At 43.6% G+C, this 14,771-nt stretch overlaps 50 non-coding genes and 16 pseudogenes across 50 annotated transcripts; all 66 read right to left on the bottom strand.

Annotated features, from left to right (window-relative positions):
• Positions 1 to 63: 63 nt before the first annotated feature.
• Positions 64 to 182, bottom strand: LOC131729007 (5S ribosomal RNA). Its single transcript, XR_009323007.1, has one exon. It is a non-coding gene; the product is annotated as a 5S ribosomal RNA (ribosomal RNA).
• Positions 183 to 296: 114 nt separating this feature from the next.
• LOC131729547 (5S ribosomal RNA) lies at positions 297 to 415 on the bottom strand. The gene has a single exon (XR_009323499.1). It is a non-coding gene; the product is annotated as a 5S ribosomal RNA (ribosomal RNA).
• Positions 416 to 515: 100 nt separating this feature from the next.
• LOC131729546 (5S ribosomal RNA) lies at positions 516 to 634 on the bottom strand. Its single transcript, XR_009323498.1, has one exon. It is a non-coding gene; the product is annotated as a 5S ribosomal RNA (ribosomal RNA).
• A 100-nt stretch (positions 635 to 734) lies between these two features.
• LOC131729110 (5S ribosomal RNA) lies at positions 735 to 843 on the bottom strand (annotated as a pseudogene).
• Positions 844 to 943: 100 nt separating this feature from the next.
• On the bottom strand, positions 944 to 1,062 carry LOC131729545 (5S ribosomal RNA). The gene has a single exon (XR_009323497.1). It is a non-coding gene; the product is annotated as a 5S ribosomal RNA (ribosomal RNA).
• Positions 1,063 to 1,162: 100 nt separating this feature from the next.
• Positions 1,163 to 1,281, bottom strand: LOC131729544 (5S ribosomal RNA). Its single transcript, XR_009323496.1, has one exon. It is a non-coding gene; the product is annotated as a 5S ribosomal RNA (ribosomal RNA).
• Positions 1,282 to 1,395: 114 nt separating this feature from the next.
• Positions 1,396 to 1,504, bottom strand: LOC131729109 (5S ribosomal RNA; annotated as a pseudogene).
• A 100-nt stretch (positions 1,505 to 1,604) lies between these two features.
• Positions 1,605 to 1,713, bottom strand: LOC131729108 (5S ribosomal RNA; annotated as a pseudogene).
• A 100-nt stretch (positions 1,714 to 1,813) lies between these two features.
• Positions 1,814 to 1,932, bottom strand: LOC131729543 (5S ribosomal RNA). The gene has a single exon (XR_009323495.1). It is a non-coding gene; the product is annotated as a 5S ribosomal RNA (ribosomal RNA).
• Positions 1,933 to 2,046: 114 nt separating this feature from the next.
• Positions 2,047 to 2,165, bottom strand: LOC131729541 (5S ribosomal RNA). The gene has a single exon (XR_009323493.1). It is a non-coding gene; the product is annotated as a 5S ribosomal RNA (ribosomal RNA).
• A 114-nt stretch (positions 2,166 to 2,279) lies between these two features.
• Positions 2,280 to 2,388, bottom strand: LOC131729107 (5S ribosomal RNA; annotated as a pseudogene).
• Positions 2,389 to 2,488: 100 nt separating this feature from the next.
• On the bottom strand, positions 2,489 to 2,607 carry LOC131729540 (5S ribosomal RNA). Its single transcript, XR_009323492.1, has one exon. It is a non-coding gene; the product is annotated as a 5S ribosomal RNA (ribosomal RNA).
• A 114-nt stretch (positions 2,608 to 2,721) lies between these two features.
• On the bottom strand, positions 2,722 to 2,830 carry LOC131729129 (5S ribosomal RNA; annotated as a pseudogene).
• A 100-nt stretch (positions 2,831 to 2,930) lies between these two features.
• LOC131729539 (5S ribosomal RNA) lies at positions 2,931 to 3,049 on the bottom strand. The gene has a single exon (XR_009323491.1). It is a non-coding gene; the product is annotated as a 5S ribosomal RNA (ribosomal RNA).
• A 114-nt stretch (positions 3,050 to 3,163) lies between these two features.
• LOC131729106 (5S ribosomal RNA) lies at positions 3,164 to 3,272 on the bottom strand (annotated as a pseudogene).
• A 100-nt stretch (positions 3,273 to 3,372) lies between these two features.
• LOC131729092 (5S ribosomal RNA) lies at positions 3,373 to 3,501 on the bottom strand (annotated as a pseudogene).
• Positions 3,502 to 3,601: 100 nt separating this feature from the next.
• LOC131729538 (5S ribosomal RNA) lies at positions 3,602 to 3,720 on the bottom strand. Its single transcript, XR_009323490.1, has one exon. It is a non-coding gene; the product is annotated as a 5S ribosomal RNA (ribosomal RNA).
• A 114-nt stretch (positions 3,721 to 3,834) lies between these two features.
• On the bottom strand, positions 3,835 to 3,953 carry LOC131728943 (5S ribosomal RNA). The gene has a single exon (XR_009322943.1). It is a non-coding gene; the product is annotated as a 5S ribosomal RNA (ribosomal RNA).
• Positions 3,954 to 4,067: 114 nt separating this feature from the next.
• Positions 4,068 to 4,176, bottom strand: LOC131729105 (5S ribosomal RNA; annotated as a pseudogene).
• A 100-nt stretch (positions 4,177 to 4,276) lies between these two features.
• On the bottom strand, positions 4,277 to 4,395 carry LOC131729001 (5S ribosomal RNA). The gene has a single exon (XR_009323001.1). It is a non-coding gene; the product is annotated as a 5S ribosomal RNA (ribosomal RNA).
• A 114-nt stretch (positions 4,396 to 4,509) lies between these two features.
• Positions 4,510 to 4,618, bottom strand: LOC131729145 (5S ribosomal RNA; annotated as a pseudogene).
• A 100-nt stretch (positions 4,619 to 4,718) lies between these two features.
• LOC131729104 (5S ribosomal RNA) lies at positions 4,719 to 4,827 on the bottom strand (annotated as a pseudogene).
• Positions 4,828 to 4,927: 100 nt separating this feature from the next.
• On the bottom strand, positions 4,928 to 5,046 carry LOC131729537 (5S ribosomal RNA). The gene has a single exon (XR_009323489.1). It is a non-coding gene; the product is annotated as a 5S ribosomal RNA (ribosomal RNA).
• A 100-nt stretch (positions 5,047 to 5,146) lies between these two features.
• Positions 5,147 to 5,265, bottom strand: LOC131729536 (5S ribosomal RNA). The gene has a single exon (XR_009323488.1). It is a non-coding gene; the product is annotated as a 5S ribosomal RNA (ribosomal RNA).
• Positions 5,266 to 5,379: 114 nt separating this feature from the next.
• On the bottom strand, positions 5,380 to 5,498 carry LOC131729535 (5S ribosomal RNA). The gene has a single exon (XR_009323487.1). It is a non-coding gene; the product is annotated as a 5S ribosomal RNA (ribosomal RNA).
• Positions 5,499 to 5,612: 114 nt separating this feature from the next.
• Positions 5,613 to 5,731, bottom strand: LOC131728978 (5S ribosomal RNA). Its single transcript, XR_009322978.1, has one exon. It is a non-coding gene; the product is annotated as a 5S ribosomal RNA (ribosomal RNA).
• A 100-nt stretch (positions 5,732 to 5,831) lies between these two features.
• On the bottom strand, positions 5,832 to 5,950 carry LOC131729534 (5S ribosomal RNA). The gene has a single exon (XR_009323486.1). It is a non-coding gene; the product is annotated as a 5S ribosomal RNA (ribosomal RNA).
• Positions 5,951 to 6,064: 114 nt separating this feature from the next.
• On the bottom strand, positions 6,065 to 6,173 carry LOC131729103 (5S ribosomal RNA; annotated as a pseudogene).
• Positions 6,174 to 6,273: 100 nt separating this feature from the next.
• LOC131729090 (5S ribosomal RNA) lies at positions 6,274 to 6,402 on the bottom strand (annotated as a pseudogene).
• Positions 6,403 to 6,502: 100 nt separating this feature from the next.
• LOC131729533 (5S ribosomal RNA) lies at positions 6,503 to 6,621 on the bottom strand. Its single transcript, XR_009323485.1, has one exon. It is a non-coding gene; the product is annotated as a 5S ribosomal RNA (ribosomal RNA).
• Positions 6,622 to 6,735: 114 nt separating this feature from the next.
• On the bottom strand, positions 6,736 to 6,854 carry LOC131728942 (5S ribosomal RNA). Its single transcript, XR_009322942.1, has one exon. It is a non-coding gene; the product is annotated as a 5S ribosomal RNA (ribosomal RNA).
• A 114-nt stretch (positions 6,855 to 6,968) lies between these two features.
• Positions 6,969 to 7,077, bottom strand: LOC131729101 (5S ribosomal RNA; annotated as a pseudogene).
• Positions 7,078 to 7,177: 100 nt separating this feature from the next.
• Positions 7,178 to 7,296, bottom strand: LOC131729000 (5S ribosomal RNA). Its single transcript, XR_009323000.1, has one exon. It is a non-coding gene; the product is annotated as a 5S ribosomal RNA (ribosomal RNA).
• Positions 7,297 to 7,410: 114 nt separating this feature from the next.
• Positions 7,411 to 7,519, bottom strand: LOC131729144 (5S ribosomal RNA; annotated as a pseudogene).
• A 100-nt stretch (positions 7,520 to 7,619) lies between these two features.
• Positions 7,620 to 7,728, bottom strand: LOC131729100 (5S ribosomal RNA; annotated as a pseudogene).
• A 100-nt stretch (positions 7,729 to 7,828) lies between these two features.
• On the bottom strand, positions 7,829 to 7,947 carry LOC131729532 (5S ribosomal RNA). The gene has a single exon (XR_009323484.1). It is a non-coding gene; the product is annotated as a 5S ribosomal RNA (ribosomal RNA).
• Positions 7,948 to 8,047: 100 nt separating this feature from the next.
• LOC131729530 (5S ribosomal RNA) lies at positions 8,048 to 8,166 on the bottom strand. The gene has a single exon (XR_009323482.1). It is a non-coding gene; the product is annotated as a 5S ribosomal RNA (ribosomal RNA).
• Positions 8,167 to 8,280: 114 nt separating this feature from the next.
• LOC131728981 (5S ribosomal RNA) lies at positions 8,281 to 8,399 on the bottom strand. Its single transcript, XR_009322981.1, has one exon. It is a non-coding gene; the product is annotated as a 5S ribosomal RNA (ribosomal RNA).
• A 114-nt stretch (positions 8,400 to 8,513) lies between these two features.
• LOC131728977 (5S ribosomal RNA) lies at positions 8,514 to 8,632 on the bottom strand. The gene has a single exon (XR_009322977.1). It is a non-coding gene; the product is annotated as a 5S ribosomal RNA (ribosomal RNA).
• Positions 8,633 to 8,746: 114 nt separating this feature from the next.
• Positions 8,747 to 8,865, bottom strand: LOC131729529 (5S ribosomal RNA). Its single transcript, XR_009323481.1, has one exon. It is a non-coding gene; the product is annotated as a 5S ribosomal RNA (ribosomal RNA).
• Positions 8,866 to 8,965: 100 nt separating this feature from the next.
• LOC131729528 (5S ribosomal RNA) lies at positions 8,966 to 9,084 on the bottom strand. Its single transcript, XR_009323480.1, has one exon. It is a non-coding gene; the product is annotated as a 5S ribosomal RNA (ribosomal RNA).
• Positions 9,085 to 9,184: 100 nt separating this feature from the next.
• LOC131729527 (5S ribosomal RNA) lies at positions 9,185 to 9,303 on the bottom strand. Its single transcript, XR_009323479.1, has one exon. It is a non-coding gene; the product is annotated as a 5S ribosomal RNA (ribosomal RNA).
• A 114-nt stretch (positions 9,304 to 9,417) lies between these two features.
• Positions 9,418 to 9,536, bottom strand: LOC131729526 (5S ribosomal RNA). The gene has a single exon (XR_009323478.1). It is a non-coding gene; the product is annotated as a 5S ribosomal RNA (ribosomal RNA).
• Positions 9,537 to 9,636: 100 nt separating this feature from the next.
• Positions 9,637 to 9,755, bottom strand: LOC131729525 (5S ribosomal RNA). Its single transcript, XR_009323477.1, has one exon. It is a non-coding gene; the product is annotated as a 5S ribosomal RNA (ribosomal RNA).
• Positions 9,756 to 9,869: 114 nt separating this feature from the next.
• On the bottom strand, positions 9,870 to 9,988 carry LOC131728941 (5S ribosomal RNA). Its single transcript, XR_009322941.1, has one exon. It is a non-coding gene; the product is annotated as a 5S ribosomal RNA (ribosomal RNA).
• Positions 9,989 to 10,102: 114 nt separating this feature from the next.
• Positions 10,103 to 10,221, bottom strand: LOC131729524 (5S ribosomal RNA). The gene has a single exon (XR_009323476.1). It is a non-coding gene; the product is annotated as a 5S ribosomal RNA (ribosomal RNA).
• Positions 10,222 to 10,335: 114 nt separating this feature from the next.
• LOC131729523 (5S ribosomal RNA) lies at positions 10,336 to 10,454 on the bottom strand. Its single transcript, XR_009323475.1, has one exon. It is a non-coding gene; the product is annotated as a 5S ribosomal RNA (ribosomal RNA).
• Positions 10,455 to 10,568: 114 nt separating this feature from the next.
• LOC131729522 (5S ribosomal RNA) lies at positions 10,569 to 10,687 on the bottom strand. The gene has a single exon (XR_009323474.1). It is a non-coding gene; the product is annotated as a 5S ribosomal RNA (ribosomal RNA).
• A 100-nt stretch (positions 10,688 to 10,787) lies between these two features.
• On the bottom strand, positions 10,788 to 10,906 carry LOC131728999 (5S ribosomal RNA). Its single transcript, XR_009322999.1, has one exon. It is a non-coding gene; the product is annotated as a 5S ribosomal RNA (ribosomal RNA).
• A 114-nt stretch (positions 10,907 to 11,020) lies between these two features.
• LOC131729521 (5S ribosomal RNA) lies at positions 11,021 to 11,139 on the bottom strand. The gene has a single exon (XR_009323473.1). It is a non-coding gene; the product is annotated as a 5S ribosomal RNA (ribosomal RNA).
• Positions 11,140 to 11,239: 100 nt separating this feature from the next.
• On the bottom strand, positions 11,240 to 11,358 carry LOC131729187 (5S ribosomal RNA). Its single transcript, XR_009323138.1, has one exon. It is a non-coding gene; the product is annotated as a 5S ribosomal RNA (ribosomal RNA).
• A 100-nt stretch (positions 11,359 to 11,458) lies between these two features.
• LOC131729519 (5S ribosomal RNA) lies at positions 11,459 to 11,577 on the bottom strand. The gene has a single exon (XR_009323471.1). It is a non-coding gene; the product is annotated as a 5S ribosomal RNA (ribosomal RNA).
• A 114-nt stretch (positions 11,578 to 11,691) lies between these two features.
• Positions 11,692 to 11,810, bottom strand: LOC131729518 (5S ribosomal RNA). The gene has a single exon (XR_009323470.1). It is a non-coding gene; the product is annotated as a 5S ribosomal RNA (ribosomal RNA).
• Positions 11,811 to 11,924: 114 nt separating this feature from the next.
• LOC131729517 (5S ribosomal RNA) lies at positions 11,925 to 12,043 on the bottom strand. The gene has a single exon (XR_009323469.1). It is a non-coding gene; the product is annotated as a 5S ribosomal RNA (ribosomal RNA).
• A 114-nt stretch (positions 12,044 to 12,157) lies between these two features.
• On the bottom strand, positions 12,158 to 12,276 carry LOC131729516 (5S ribosomal RNA). Its single transcript, XR_009323468.1, has one exon. It is a non-coding gene; the product is annotated as a 5S ribosomal RNA (ribosomal RNA).
• A 114-nt stretch (positions 12,277 to 12,390) lies between these two features.
• LOC131729515 (5S ribosomal RNA) lies at positions 12,391 to 12,509 on the bottom strand. The gene has a single exon (XR_009323467.1). It is a non-coding gene; the product is annotated as a 5S ribosomal RNA (ribosomal RNA).
• A 100-nt stretch (positions 12,510 to 12,609) lies between these two features.
• LOC131729176 (5S ribosomal RNA) lies at positions 12,610 to 12,728 on the bottom strand. Its single transcript, XR_009323127.1, has one exon. It is a non-coding gene; the product is annotated as a 5S ribosomal RNA (ribosomal RNA).
• A 100-nt stretch (positions 12,729 to 12,828) lies between these two features.
• On the bottom strand, positions 12,829 to 12,937 carry LOC131729099 (5S ribosomal RNA; annotated as a pseudogene).
• Positions 12,938 to 13,051: 114 nt separating this feature from the next.
• LOC131729045 (5S ribosomal RNA) lies at positions 13,052 to 13,170 on the bottom strand. The gene has a single exon (XR_009323046.1). It is a non-coding gene; the product is annotated as a 5S ribosomal RNA (ribosomal RNA).
• A 100-nt stretch (positions 13,171 to 13,270) lies between these two features.
• On the bottom strand, positions 13,271 to 13,389 carry LOC131729514 (5S ribosomal RNA). Its single transcript, XR_009323466.1, has one exon. It is a non-coding gene; the product is annotated as a 5S ribosomal RNA (ribosomal RNA).
• A 114-nt stretch (positions 13,390 to 13,503) lies between these two features.
• Positions 13,504 to 13,622, bottom strand: LOC131729513 (5S ribosomal RNA). Its single transcript, XR_009323465.1, has one exon. It is a non-coding gene; the product is annotated as a 5S ribosomal RNA (ribosomal RNA).
• A 100-nt stretch (positions 13,623 to 13,722) lies between these two features.
• Positions 13,723 to 13,841, bottom strand: LOC131729512 (5S ribosomal RNA). Its single transcript, XR_009323464.1, has one exon. It is a non-coding gene; the product is annotated as a 5S ribosomal RNA (ribosomal RNA).
• Positions 13,842 to 13,941: 100 nt separating this feature from the next.
• LOC131729511 (5S ribosomal RNA) lies at positions 13,942 to 14,060 on the bottom strand. The gene has a single exon (XR_009323463.1). It is a non-coding gene; the product is annotated as a 5S ribosomal RNA (ribosomal RNA).
• Positions 14,061 to 14,160: 100 nt separating this feature from the next.
• On the bottom strand, positions 14,161 to 14,279 carry LOC131729510 (5S ribosomal RNA). Its single transcript, XR_009323462.1, has one exon. It is a non-coding gene; the product is annotated as a 5S ribosomal RNA (ribosomal RNA).
• A 114-nt stretch (positions 14,280 to 14,393) lies between these two features.
• LOC131729508 (5S ribosomal RNA) lies at positions 14,394 to 14,512 on the bottom strand. Its single transcript, XR_009323460.1, has one exon. It is a non-coding gene; the product is annotated as a 5S ribosomal RNA (ribosomal RNA).
• A 114-nt stretch (positions 14,513 to 14,626) lies between these two features.
• LOC131728989 (5S ribosomal RNA) lies at positions 14,627 to 14,745 on the bottom strand. The gene has a single exon (XR_009322989.1). It is a non-coding gene; the product is annotated as a 5S ribosomal RNA (ribosomal RNA).
• Between the last annotated feature and the right edge of the window lie 26 nt (positions 14,746 to 14,771).

Raw genomic sequence — 14,771 nt, 5'->3', positions numbered from 1 at the left:
CCTCCAAAATTTCCTTTTGTCCTCCACACATTTCAATTGTAAAATGTAATTACAAAAATGTAATGCCTGCAGCACTTGATATTTCCAGGTGGTCTCCCATCCAAGTACTAACCAAGCCCAACATTGCTTAGCTTCTGAGATCAGACGAGATCAGGCTTATTCAAGGTGGTGTGGCCGCAGGCGATTGCATTTCTGCTTTCATGACTTTTATGTTTAGTGAGCTGGGGGTGATTCCTCCAAAATTTCCTTTTGTCCTCCACACATTTCAATTGTAAAATGTAATTACAAAAATGTAATGCCTGCAGCACTTGATATTCCCAGGTGGTCTCCCATCCAAGTACTAACCAAGCCCAACATTGCTTAGCTTCTGAGATCAGACGAGATCAGGCTTATTCAAGGTGGTGTGGCCGCAGGCGATTGCATTTCTGCTTTCATGACTTTTATGTTTAGTGAGCTGGGGGTGATTCCTCCAAAATTTCCTTTTGTCCTCCACACATTTCAATTGTAAAATGTAATGCCTGCAGCACTTGATATTCCCAGGTGGTCTCCCATCCAAGTACTAACCAAGCCCAACATTGCTTAGCTTCTGAGATCAGACGAGATCAGGCTTATTCAAGGTGGTGTGGCCGCAGGCGATTGCATTTCTGCTTTCATGACTTTTATGTTTAGTGAGCTGGGGGTGATTCCTCCAAAATTTCCTTTTGTCCTCCACACATTTCAATTGTAAAATGTAATGCCTGCAGCACTTGATATTCCCAGGTGGTCTCCCATCCAAGTACTAACCAAGCCCAACATTGCTTAGCTTCTGAGATCAGGCTTATTCAAGGTGGTGTGGCCGCAGGCGATTGCATTTCTGCTTTCATGACTTTTATGTTTAGTGAGCTGGGGGTGATTCCTCCAAAATTTCCTTTTGTCCTCCACACATTTCAATTGTAAAATGTAATGCCTGCAGCACTTGATATTCCCAGGTGGTCTCCCATCCAAGTACTAACCAAGCCCAACATTGCTTAGCTTCTGAGATCAGACGAGATCAGGCTTATTCAAGGTGGTGTGGCCGCAGGCGATTGCATTTCTGCTTTCATGACTTTTATGTTTAGTGAGCTGGAATTGATTCCTCCAAAATTTCCTTTTGTCCTCCACACATTTCAATTGTAAAATGTAATGCCTGCAGCACTTGATATTCCCAGGTGGTCTCCCATCCAAGTACTAACCAAGCCCAACATTGCTTAGCTTCTGAGATCAGACGAGATCAGGCTTATTCAAGGTGGTGTGGCCGCAGGCGATTGCATTTCTGCTTTCATGACTTTTATGTTTAGTGAGCTGGGGGTGATTCCTCCAAAATTTCCTTTTGTCCTCCACACATTTCAATTGTAAAATGTAATTACTAAAATGTAATGCCTGCAGCACTTGATATTCCCAGGTGGTCTCCCATCCAAGTACTAACCAAGCCCAACATTGCTTAGCTTCTGAGATCAGGCTTATTCAAGGTGGTGTGGCCGCAGGCGATTGCATTTCTGCTTTCATGACTTTTATGTTTAGTGAGCTGGGGGTGATTCCTCCAAAATTTCCTTTTGTCCTCCACACATTTCAATTGTAAAATGTAATGCCTGCAGCACTTGATATTCCCAGGTGGTCTCCCATCCAAGTACTAACCAAGCCCAACATTGCTTAGCTTCTGAGATCAGGCTTATTCAAGGTGGTGTGGCCGCAGGCGATTGCATTTCTGCTTTCATGACTTTTATGTTTAGTGAGCTGGGGGTGATTCCTCCAAAATTTCCTTTTGTCCTCCACACATTTCTATTGTAAAATGTAATGCCTGCAGCACTTGATATTCCCAGGTGGTCTCCCATCCAAGTACTAACCAAGCCCAACATTGCTTAGCTTCTGAGATCAGACGAGATCAGGCTTATTCAAGGTGGTGTGGCCGCAGGCGATTGCATTTCTGCTTTCATGACTTTTATGTTTAGTGAGCTGGGGGTGATTCCTCCAAAATTTCCTTTTGTCCTCCACACATTTCAATTGTAAAATGTAATTACAAAAATGTAATGCCTGCAGCACTTGATATTCCCAGGTGGTCTCCCATCCAAGTACTAACCAAGCCCAACATTGCTTAGCTTCTGAGATCAGACGAGATCAGGCTTATTCAAGGTGGTGTGGCCGCAGGCGATTGCATTTCTGCTTTCATGACTTTTATGTTTAGTGAGCTGGGGGTGATTCCTCCAAAATTTCCTTTTGTCATCCACACATTTCAATTGTAAAATGTAATTACTAAAATGTAATGCCTGCAGCACTTGATATTCCCAGGTGGTCTCCCATCCAAGTACTAACCAAGCCCAACATTGCTTAGCTTCTGAGATCAGGCTTATTCAAGGTGGTGTGGCCGCAGGCGATTGCATTTCTGCTTTCATGACTTTTATGTTTAGTGAGCTGGGGGTGATTCCTCCAAAATTTCCTTTTGTCCTCCACAAATTTCAATTGTAAAATGTAATGCCTGCAGCACTTGATATTCCCAGGTGGTCTCCCATCCAAGTACTAACCAAGCCCAACATTGCTTAGCTTCTGAGATCAGACGAGATCAGGCTTATTCAAGGTGGTGTGGCCGCAGGCGATTGCATTTCTGCTTTCATGACTTTTATGTTTAGTGAGCTGGGGGTGATTCCTCCAAAATTTCCTTTTGTCCTCCTCACATTTCAATTGTAAAATGTAATTACTAAAATGTAATGCCTGCAGCACTTGATATTCCCAGGTGGTCTCCCATCCAAGTACTAACCAAGCCCAACATTGCTTAGCTTCTGAGATCAGGCTTATTCAAGGTGGTGTGGCCACAGGCGATTGCATTTCTGCTTTCATGACTTTTATGTTTAGTGAGCTGGGGGTGATTCCTCCAAAATTTCCTTTTGTCCTCCACACATTTCAATTGTAAAATGTAATGCCTGCAGCACTTGATATTCCCAGGTGGTCTCCCATCCAAGTACTAACCAAGCCCAACATTGCTTAGCTTCTGAGATCAGACGAGATCAGGCTTATTCAAGGTGGTGTGGCCGCAGGCGATTGCATTTCTGCTTTCATGACTTTTATGTTTAGTGAGCTGGGGGTGATTCCTCCAAAATTTTCTTTTGTCATCCACACATTTCAATTGTAAAATGTAATTACTAAAATGTAATGCCTGCAGCACTTGATATTCCCAGGTGGTCTCCCATCCAAGTACTAACCAAGCCCAACATTGCTTAGCTTCTGAGATCAGGCTTATTCAAGGTGGTGTGGCCGCAGGCGATTGCATTTCTGCTTTCATGACTTTTATGTTTAGTGAGCTGGGGGTGATTCCTCCAAAATTTCCTTTTGTCCTCCACACATTTCAATTGTAAAATGTAATGCCTGCAGCACTTGATATTCCCAGGTGGTCTCCCATCCAAGTACTAACCAAGCCCAACATTGCTTAGCTTCTGAGATCAGACGAGATCAGACGAGATCAGGCTTATTCAAGGTGGTGTCGCCGCAGGCGATTGCATTTCTGCTTTCATGACTTTTATGTTTAGTGAGCTGGGGGTGATTCCTCCAAAATTTCCTTTTGTCCTCCACACATTTCAATTGTAAAATGTAATGCCTGCAGCACTTGATATTCCCAGGTGGTCTCCCATCCAAGTACTAACCAAGCCCAACATTGCTTAGCTTCTGAGATCAGACGAGATCAGGCTTATTCAAGGTGGTGTGGCCGCAGGCGATTGCATTTCTGCTTTCATGACTTTTATGTTTAGTGAGCTGGGGGTGATTCCTCCAAAATTTCCTTTTGTCCTCCACACATTTCAATTGTAAAATGTAATTACTAAAATGTAATGCCTGCAGCACTTGATATTCCCAGGTGGTCTCCCATCCAAGTACTAACCAAGCCCAACATTGCTTAGCTTCTGAGATCAGACGAGATCAGGCTTATTCAAGGTGGTGTGGCCACAGGCGATTGCATTTCTGCTTTCATGACTTTTATGTTTAGTGAGCTGGGGGTGATTCCTCCAAAATTTCCTTTTGTCATCCACACATTTCAATTGTAAAATGTAATTACTAAAATGTAATGCCTGCAGCACTTGATATTCCCAGGTGGTCTCCCATCCAAGTACTAACCAAGCCCAACATTGCTTAGCTTCTGAGATCAGGCTTATTCAAGGTGGTGTGGCCGCAGGCGATTGCATTTCTGCTTTCATGACTTTTATGTTTAGTGAGCTGGGGGTGATTCCTCCAAAATTTCCTTTTGTCCTCCACACATTTCAATTGTAAAATGTAATGCCTGCAGCACTTGATATTCCCAGGTGGTCTCCCATCCAAGTACTAACCAAGACCAACATTGCTTAGCTTCTGAGATCAGACGAGATCAGGCTTATTCAAGGTGGTGTGGCCGCAGGCGATTGCATTTCTGCTTTCATGACTTTTATGTTTAGTGAGCTGGGGGTGATTCCTCCAAAATTTCCTTTTGTCCTCCTCACATTTCAATTGTAAAATGTAATTACTAAAATGTAATGCCTGCAGCACTTGATATTCCCAGGTGGTCTCCCATCCAAGTACTAACCAAGCCCAACATTGCTTAGCTTCTGAGAAAAGGCTTATTCAAGGTGGTGTGGCCGCAGGCGATTGCATTTCTGCTTTCATGACTTTTATGTTTAGTGAGCTGGGGGTGATTCCTCCAAAATTTCCTTTTGTCCTCCACACATTTCAATTGTAAAATGTAATGCCTGCAGCACTTGATATTCCCAGGTGGTCTCCCATCCAAGTACTAACCAAGCCCAACATTGCTTAGCTTCTGAGATCAGGCTTATTCAAGGTGGTGTGGCCGCAGGCGATTGCATTTCTGCTTTCATAACTTTTATGTTTAGTGAGCTGGGGGTGATTCCTCCAAAATTTCCTTTTGTCCTCCACACATTTCAATTGTAAAATGTAATGCCTGCAGCACTTGATATTCCCAGGTGGTCTCCCATCCAAGTACTAACCAAGCCCAACATTGCTTAGCTTCTGAGATCAGACGAGATCAGGCTTATTCAAGGTGGTGTGGCCGCAGGCGATTGCATTTCTGCTTTCATGACTTTTATGTTTAGTGAGCTGGGGGTGATTCCTCCAAAATTTCCTTTTGTCCTCCACACATTTCAATTGTAAAATGTAATGCCTGCAGCACTTGATATTCCCAGGTGGTCTCCCATCCAAGTACTAACCAAGCCCAACATTGCTTAGCTTCTGAGATCAGACGAGATCAGGCTTATTCAAGGTGGTGTGGCCGCAGGCGATTGCATTTCTGCTTTCATGACTTTTATGTTTAGTGAGCTGGGGGTGATTCCTCCAAAATTTCCTTTTGTCCTCCACACATTTCAATTGTAAAATGTAATTACTAAAATGTAATGCCTGCAGCACTTGATATTCCCAGGTGGTCTCCCATCCAAGTACTAACCAAGCCCAACATTGCTTAGCTTCTGAGATCAGACGAGATCAGGCTTATTCAAGGTGGTGTGGCCGCAGGCGATTGCATTTCTGCTTTCATGACTTTTATGTTTAGTGAGCTGGGGGTGATTCCTCCAAAATTTCCTTTTGTCCTCCACACATTTCAAATGTAAAATGTAATTACTAAAATGTAATGCCTGCAGCACTTGATATTCCCAGGTGGTCTCCCATCCAAGTACTAACCAAGCCCAACATTGCTTAGCTTTTGAGATCAGACGAGATCAGGCTTATTCAAGGTGGTGTGGCCGCAGGCGATTGCATTTCTGCTTTCATGACTTTTATGTTTAGTGAGCTGGGGGTGATTCCTCCAAAATTTCCTTTTGTCCTCCACACATTTCAATTGTAAAATGTAATGCCTGCAGCACTTGATATTCCCAGGTGGTCTCCCATCCAAGTACTAACCAAGCCCAACATTGCTTAGCTTCTGAGATCAGACGAGATCAGGCTTATTCAAGGTGGTGTGGCCGCAGGCGATTGCATTTCTGCTTTCATGACTTTTATGTTTAGTGAGCTGGGGGTGATTCCTCCAAAATTTCCTTTTGTCATCCACACATTTCAATTGTAAAATGTAATTACTAAAATGTAATGCCTGCAGCACTTGATATTCCCAGGTGGTCTCCCATCCAAGTACTAACCAAGCCCAACATTGCTTAGCTTCTGAGATCAGGCTTATTCAAGGTGGTGTGGCCGCAGGCGATTGCATTTCTGCTTTCATGACTTTTATGTTTAGTGAGCTGGGGGTGATTCCTCCAAAATTTCCTTTTGTCCTCCACACATTTCAATTGTAAAATGTAATGCCTGCAGCACTTGATATTCCCAGGTGGTCTCCCATCCAAGTACTAACCAAGCCCAACATTGCTTAGCTTCTGAGATCAGACGAGATCAGACGAGATCAGGCTTATTCAAGGTGGTGTCGCCGCAGGCGATTGCATTTCTGCTTTCATGACTTTTATGTTTAGTGAGCTGGGGGTGATTCCTCCAAAATTTCCTTTTGTCCTCCACACATTTCAATTGTAAAATGTAATGCCTGCAGCACTTGATATTCCCAGGTGGTCTCCCATCCAAGTACTAACCAAGCCCAACATTGCTTAGCTTCTGAGATCAGACGAGATCAGGCTTATTCAAGGTGGTGTGGCCGCAGGCGATTGCATTTCTGCTTTCATGACTTTTATGTTTAGTGAGCTGGGGGTGATTCCTCCAAAATTTCCTTTTGTCCTCCACACATTTCAATTGTAAAATGTAATTACTAAAATGTAATGCCTGCAGCACTTGATATTCCCAGGTGGTCTCCCATCCAAGTACTAACCAAGCCCAACATTGCTTAGCTTCTGAGATCAGACGAGATCAGGCTTATTCAAGGTGGTGTGGCCACAGGCGATTGCATTTCTGCTTTCATGACTTTTATGTTTAGTGAGCTGGGGGTGATTCCTCCAAAATTTCCTTTTGTCATCCACACATTTCAATTGTAAAATGTAATTACTAAAATGTAATGCCTGCAGCACTTGATATTCCCAGGTGGTCTCCCATCCAAGTACTAACCAAGCCCAACATTGCTTAGCTTCTGAGATCAGGCTTATTCAAGGTGGTGTGGCCGCAGGCGATTGCATTTCTGCTTTCATGACTTTTATGTTTAGTGAGCTGGGGGTGATTCCTCCAAAATTTCCTTTTGTCCTCCACACATTTCAATTGTAAAATGTAATGCCTGCAGCACTTGATATTCCCAGGTGGTCTCCCATCCAAGTACTAACCAAGACCAACATTGCTTAGCTTCTGAGATCAGACGAGATCAGGCTTATTCAAGGTGGTGTGGCCGCAGGCGATTGCATTTCTGCTTTCATGACTTTTATGTTTAGTGAGCTGGGGGTGATTCCTCCAAAATTTCCTTTTGTCCTCCTCACATTTCAATTGTAAAATGTAATTACTAAAATGTAATGCCTGCAGCACTTGATATTCCCAGGTGGTCTCCCATCCAAGTACTAACCAAGCCCAACATTGCTTAGCTTCTGAGAAAAGGCTTATTCAAGGTGGTGTGGCCGCAGGCGATTGCATTTCTGCTTTCATGACTTTTATGTTTAGTGAGCTGGGGGTGATTCCTCCAAAATTTCCTTTTGTCCTCCACACATTTCAATTGTAAAATGTAATGCCTGCAGCACTTGATATTCCCAGGTGGTCTCCCATCCAAGTACTAACCAAGCCCAACATTGCTTAGCTTCTGAGATCAGGCTTATTCAAGGTGGTGTGGCCGCAGGCGATTGCATTTCTGCTTTCATAACTTTTATGTTTAGTGAGCTGGGGGTGATTCCTCCAAAATTTCCTTTTGTCCTCCACACATTTCAATTGTAAAATGTAATGCCTGCAGCACTTGATATTCCCAGGTGGTCTCCCATCCAAGTACTAACCAAGCCCAACATTGCTTAGCTTCTGAGATCAGACGAGATCAGGCTTATTCAAGGTGGTGTGGCCGCAGGCGATTGCATTTCTGCTTTCATGACTTTTATGTTTAGTGAGCTGGGGGTGATTCCTCCAAAATTTCCTTTTGTCCTCCACACATTTCAATTGTAAAATGTAATGCCTGCAGCACTTGATATTCCCAGGTGGTCTCCCATCCAAGTACTAACCAAGCCCAACATTGCTTAGCTTCTGAGATCAGACGAGATCAGGCTTATTCAAGGTGGTGTGGCCGCAGGCGATTGCATTTCTGCTTTCATGACTTTTATGTTTAGTGAGCTGGGGGTGATTCCTCCAAAATTTCCTTTTGTCCTCCACACATTTCAATTGTAAAATGTAATTACTAAAATGTAATGCCTGCAGCACTTGATATTCCCAGGTAGTCTCCCATCCAAGTACTAACCAAGCCCAACATTGCTTAGCTTCTGAGATCAGACGAGATCAGGCTTATTCAAGGTGGTGTGGCCGCAGGCGATTGCATTTCTGCTTTCATGACTTTTATGTTTAGTGAGCTGGGGGTGATTCCTCCAAAATTTCCTTTTGTCCTCCACACATTTCAAATGTAAAATGTAATTACTAAAATGTAATGCCTGCAGCACTTGATATTCCCAGGTGGTCTCCCATCCAAGTACTAACCAAGCCCAACATTGCTTAGCTTTTGAGATCAGACGAGATCAGGCTTATTCAAGGTGGTGTGGCCGCAGGCGATTGCATTTCTGCTTTCATGACTTTTATGTTTAGTGAGCTGGGGGTGATTCCTCCAAAATTTCCTTTTGTCCTCCACACATTTCAATTGTAAAATGTAATTACAAAAATGTAATGCCTGCAGCACTTGATATTCCCAGGTGGTCTCCCATCCAAGTACTAACCAAGCCCAACATTGCTTAGCTTCTGAGATCAGACGAGATCAGGCTTATTCAAGGTGGTGTGGCCGCAGGCGATTGCATTTCTGCTTTCATGACTTTTATGTTTAGTGAGCTGGGGGTGATTCCTCCAAAATTTCCTTTTGTCCTCCACACATTTCAATTGTAAAATGTAATGCCTGCAGCACTTGATATTCCCAGGTGGTCTCCCATCCAAGTACTAACCAAGCCCAACATTGCTTAGCTTCTGAGATCAGACGAGATCAGGCTTATTCAAGGTGGTGTGGCCGCAGGCGATTGCATTTCTGCTTTCATGACTTTTATGTTTAGTGAGCTGGGGGTGATTCCTCCAAAATTTCCTTTTGTCCTCCACACATTTCAATTGTAAAATGTAATGCCTGCAGCACTTGATATTCCCAGGTGGTCTCCCATCCAAGTACTAACCAAGCCCAACATTGCTTAGCTTCTGAGATCAGACGAGATCAGGCTTATTCAAGGTGGTGTGGCCGCAGGCGATTGCATTTCTGCTTTCATGACTTTTATGTTTAGTGAGCTGGGGGTGATTCCTCCAAAATTTCCTTTTGTCCTCCACACATTTCAATTGTAAAATGTAATTACAAAAATGTAATGCCTGCAGCACTTGATATTCCCAGGTGGTCTCCCATCCAAGTACTAACCAAGCCCAACATTGCTTAGCTTCTGAGATCAGACGAGATCAGGCTTATTCAAGGTGGTGTGGCCGCAGGCGATTGCATTTCTGCTTTCATGACTTTTATGTTTAGTGAGCTGGGGGTGATTCCTCCAAAATTTCCTTTTGTCCTCCACACATTTCAATTGTAAAATGTAATGCCTGCAGCACTTGATATTCCCAGGTGGTCTCCCATCCAAGTACTAACCAAGCCCAACATTGCTTAGCTTCTGAGATCAGACGAGATCAGGCTTATTCAAGGTGGTGTGGCCGCAGGCGATTGCATTTTTGCTTTCATGACTTTTATGTTTAGTGAGCTGGGGGTGATTCCTCCAAAATTTCCTTTTGTCCTCCACACATTTCAATTGTAAAATGTAATTACTAAAATGTAATGCCTGCAGCACTTGATATTCCCAGGTGGTGTCCCATCCAAGTACTAACCAAGCCCAACATTGCTTAACTTCTGAGATCAGACGAGATCAGGCTTATTCAAGGTGGTGTGGCCGCAGGCGATTGCATTTCTGCTTTCATGACTTTTATGTTTAGTGAGCTGGGGGTGATTCCTCCAAAATTTCCTTTTGTCCTCCACACATTTCAATTGTAAAATGTAATTACAAAAATGTAATGCCTGCAGCACTTGATATTCCCAGGTGGTCTCCCATCCAAGTACTAACCAAGCCCAACATTGCTTAGCTTCTGAGATCAGACGAGATCAGGCTTATTCAAGGTGGTGTGGCCGCAGGCGATTGCATTTCTGCTTTCATGACTTTTATGTTTAGTGAGCTGGGGGTGATTCCTCCAAAATTTCCTTTTGTCCTCCACACATTTCAATTGTAAAATGTAATTACAAAAATGTAATGCCTGCAGCACTTGATATTCCCAGGTGGTCTCCCATCCAAGTACTAACCAAGCCCAACATTGCTTAGCTTCTGAGATCAGACGAGATCAGGCTTATTCAAGGTGGTGTGGCCGCAGGCGATTGCATTTCTGCTTTCATGACTTTTATGTTTAGTGAGCTGGGGGTGATTCCTCCAAAATTTCCTTTTGTCCTCCACACATTTCAATTGTAAAATGTAATTACAAAAATGTAATGCCTGCAGCACTTGATATTCCCAGGTGGTCTCCCATCCAAGTACTAACCAAGCCCAACATTGCTTAGCTTCTGAGATCAGACGAGATCAGGCTTATTCAAGGTGGTGTGGCCGCAGGCGATTGCATTTCTGCTTTCATGACTTTTATGTTTAGTGAGCTGGGGGTGATTCCTCCAAAATTTCCTTTTGTCCTCCACACATTTCAATTGTAAAATGTAATGCCTGCAGCACTTGATATTCCCAGGTGGTCTCCCATCCAAGTACTAACCAAGACCAACATTGCTTAGCTTCTGAGATCAGACGAGATCAGGCTTATTCAAGGTGGTGTGGCCGCAGGCGATTGCATTTCTGCTTTCATGACTTTTATGTTTAGTGAGCTGGGGGTGATTCCTCCAAAATTTCCTTTTGTCCTCCTCACATTTCAATTGTAAAATGTAATTACTAAAATGTAATGCCTGCAGCACTTGATATTCCCAGGTGGTCTCCCATCCAAGTACTAACCAAGCCCAACATTGCTTAGCTTCTGAGATCAGACGAGATCAGGCTTATTCAAGGTGGTGTGGCCGCAGGCGATTGCATTTCTGCTTTCATGACTTTTATGTTTAGTGAGCTGGGGGTGATTCCTCCAAAATTTCCTTTTGTCCTCCACACATTTCAATTGTAAAATGTAATGCCTGCAGCACTTGATATTCCCAGGAGGTCTCCCATCCAAGTACTAACCAAGCCCAACATTGCTTAGCTTCTGAGATCAGACGAGATCAGGCTTATTCAAGGTGGTGTGGCCGCAGGCGATTGCATTTCTGCTTTCATGACTTTTATGTTTAGTGAGCTGGGGGTGATTCCTCCAAAATTTCCTTTTGTCCTCCACACATTTCAATTGTAAAATGTAATGCCTGCAGCACTTGATATTCCCAGGTGGTCTCCCATCCAAGTACTAACCAAGCCCAACATTGCTTAGCTTCTGAGATCAGACGAGATCAGGCTTATTCAAGGTGGTGTGGCCGCAGGCGATTGCATTTCTGCTTTCATGACTTTTATGTTTAGTGAGCTGGGGGTGATTCCTCCAAAATTTCCTTTTGTCCTCCACACATTTCAATTGTAAAATGTAATTACAAAAATGTAATGCCTGCAGCACTTGATATTCCCAGGTGGTCTCCCATCCAAGTACTAACCAAGCCCAACATTGCTTAGCTTCTGAGATCAGACGAGATCAGGCTTATTCAAGGTGGTGTGGCCGCAGGCGATTGCATTTCTGCTTTCATGACTTTTATGTTTAGTGAGCTGGGGGTGATTCCTCCAAAATTTCCTTTTGTCCTCCACACATTTCAATTGTAAAATGTAATTACAAAAATGTAATGCCTGCAGCACTTGATATTCCCAGGTGGTCTCCCATCCAAGTACTAACCAAGCCCAACATTGCTTAGCTTCTGAGATCAGACGAGATCAGGCTTATTCAAGGTGGTGTGGCCGCAGGCGATGGCATTTCTGCTTTCATGACTTTTATGTTTAGTGAGCTGGGGGTGATTCCTCCAAAATTTCCTTTTGTCCTCCACACATTTCAATTGTAAAATGTAATTACAAAAATGTAATGCCTGCAGCACTTGATATTCCCAGGTGGTCTCCCATCCAAGTACTAACCAAGCCCAACATTGCTTAGCTTCTGAGATCAGACGAGATCAGGCTTATTCAAGGTGGTGTGGCCGCAGGCGATTGCATTTCTGCTTTCATGACTTTTATGTTTAGTGAGCTGGGGGTGATTCCTCCAAAATTTCCTTTTGTCCTCCACACATTTCAATTGTAAAATGTAATTACAAAAATGTAATGCCTGCAGCACTTGATATTCCCAGGTGGTCTCCCATCCAAGTACTAACCAAGCCCAACATTGCTTAGCTTCTGAGATCAGACGAGATCAGGCTTATTCAAGGTGGTGTGGCCGCAGGCGATTGCATTTCTGCTTTCATGACTTTTATGTTTAGTGAGCTGGGGGTGATTCCTCCAAAATTTCCTTTTGTCCTCCACACATTTCAATTGTAAAATGTAATGCCTGCAGCACTTGATATTCCCAGGAGGTCTCCCATCCAAGTACTAACCAAGCCCAACATTGCTTAGCTTCTGAGATCAGACGAGATCAGGCTTATTCAAGGTGGTGTGGCCGCAGGCGATTGCATTTCTGCTTTCATGACTTTTATGTTTAGTGAGCTGGGGGTGATTCCTCCAAAATTTCCTTTTGTCCTCCACACATTTCAATTGTAAAATGTAATGCCTGCAGCACTTGATATTCCCAGGTGGTCTCCCATCCAAGTACTAACCAAGCCCAACATTGCTTAGCTTCTGAGATCAGGCTTATTCAAGGTGGTGTGGCCGCAGGCGATTGCATTTCTGCTTTCATGACTTTTATGTTTAGTGAGCTGGGGGTGATTCCTCCAAAATTTCCTTTTGTCCTCCACACATTTCAATTGTAAAATGTAATTACAAAAATGTAATGCCTGCAGCACTTGATATTCAAAGGTGGTCTCCCATCCAAGTACTAACCAAGCCCAACATTGCTTAGCTTCTGAGATCAGACGAGATCAGGCTTATTCAAGGTGGTGTGGCCGCAGGCGATTGCATTTCTGCTTTCATGACTTTTATGTTTAGTGAGCTGGGGGTGATTCCTCCAAAATTTCCTTTTGTCCTCCACACATTTCAATTGTAAAATGTAATGCCTGCAGCACTTGATATTCCCAGGTGGTCTCCCATCCAAGTACTAACCAAGCCCAACATTGCTTAGCTTCTGAGATCAGACGAGATCAGGCTTATTCAAGGTGGTGTGGCCGCAGGCGATTGCATTTCTGCTTTCATGACTTTTATGTTTAGTGAGCTGGGGGTGATTCCTCCAAAATTTCCTTTTGTCCTCCACACATTTCAATTGTAAAATGTAATTACAAAAATGTAATGCCTGCAGCACTTGATATTCCCAGGTGGTCTCCCATCCAAGTACTAACCAAGCCCAACATTGCTTAGCTTCTGAGATCAGACGAGATCAGGCTTATTCAAGGTGGTGTGGCCGCAGGCGATTGCATTTCTGCTTTCATGACTTTTATGTTTAGTGAGCTGGGGGTGATTCTTCCAAAATTTCCTTTTGTCCTCCACACATTTCAATTGTAAAATGTAATGCCTGCAGCACTTGATATTCCCAGGTGGTCTCCCATCCAAGTACTAACCAAGCCCAACATTGCTTAGCTTCTGAGATCAGACGAGATCAGGCTTATTCAAGGTGGTGTGGCCGCAGGCGATTGCATTTCTGCTTTCATGACTTTTATGTTTAGTGAGCTGGGGGTGATTCCTCCAAAATTTCCTTTTGTCCTCCACACATTTCAATTGTAAAATGTAATGCCTGCAGCACTTGATATTCCCAGGTGGTCTCCCATCCAAGTACTAACCAAGCCCAACATTGCTTAGCTTCTGAGATCAGACGAGATCAGGCTTATTCAAGGTGGTGTGGCCGCAGGCGATTGCATTTCTGCTTTCATGACTTTTATGTTTAGTGAGCTGGGGGTGATTCCTCCAAAATTTCCTTTTGTCCTCCACACATTTCAATTGTAAAATGTAATGCCTGCAGCACTTGATATTCCCAGGTGGTCTCCCATCCAAGTACTAACCAAGCCCAACATTGCTTAGCTTCTGAGATCAGACGAGATCAGGCTTATTCAAGGTGGTGTGGCCGCAGGCGATTGCATTTCTGCTTTCATGACTTTTATGTTTAGTGAGCTGGGGGTGATTCCTCCAAAATTTCCTTTTGTCCTCCACACATTTCAATTGTAAAATGTAATTACTAAAATGTAATGCCTGCAGCACTTGATATTCCCAGGTGGTCTCCCATCCAAGTACTAACCAAGCCCAACATTGCTTAGCTTCTGAGATCAGACGAGATCAGGCTTATTCAAGGTGGTGTGGCCGCAGGCGATTGCATTTCTGCTTTCATGACTTTTATGTTTAGTGAGCTGGGGGTGATTCCTCCAAAATTTCCTTTTGTCCTCCACACATTTCAATTGTAAAATGTAATTACTAAAATGTAATGCCTGCAGCACTTGATATTCCCAGGTGGTCTCCCATCCAAGTACTAACCAAGCCCAACATTGCTTAGCTTCTGAGATCAGACGAGATCAGGCTTATTCAAGGTGGTGTGGCCGCATGCGATTGCATTTCTGCTTTCATGACTTT

Source organism: Acipenser ruthenus, unplaced genomic scaffold (assembly GCF_902713425.1).
Source record: "Acipenser ruthenus unplaced genomic scaffold, fAciRut3.2 maternal haplotype, whole genome shotgun sequence".
NCBI lineage: Eukaryota > Metazoa > Chordata > Actinopteri > Acipenseriformes > Acipenseridae > Acipenser > Acipenser ruthenus.
This window is presented reverse-complemented; position numbering and strand designations above follow the sequence as displayed.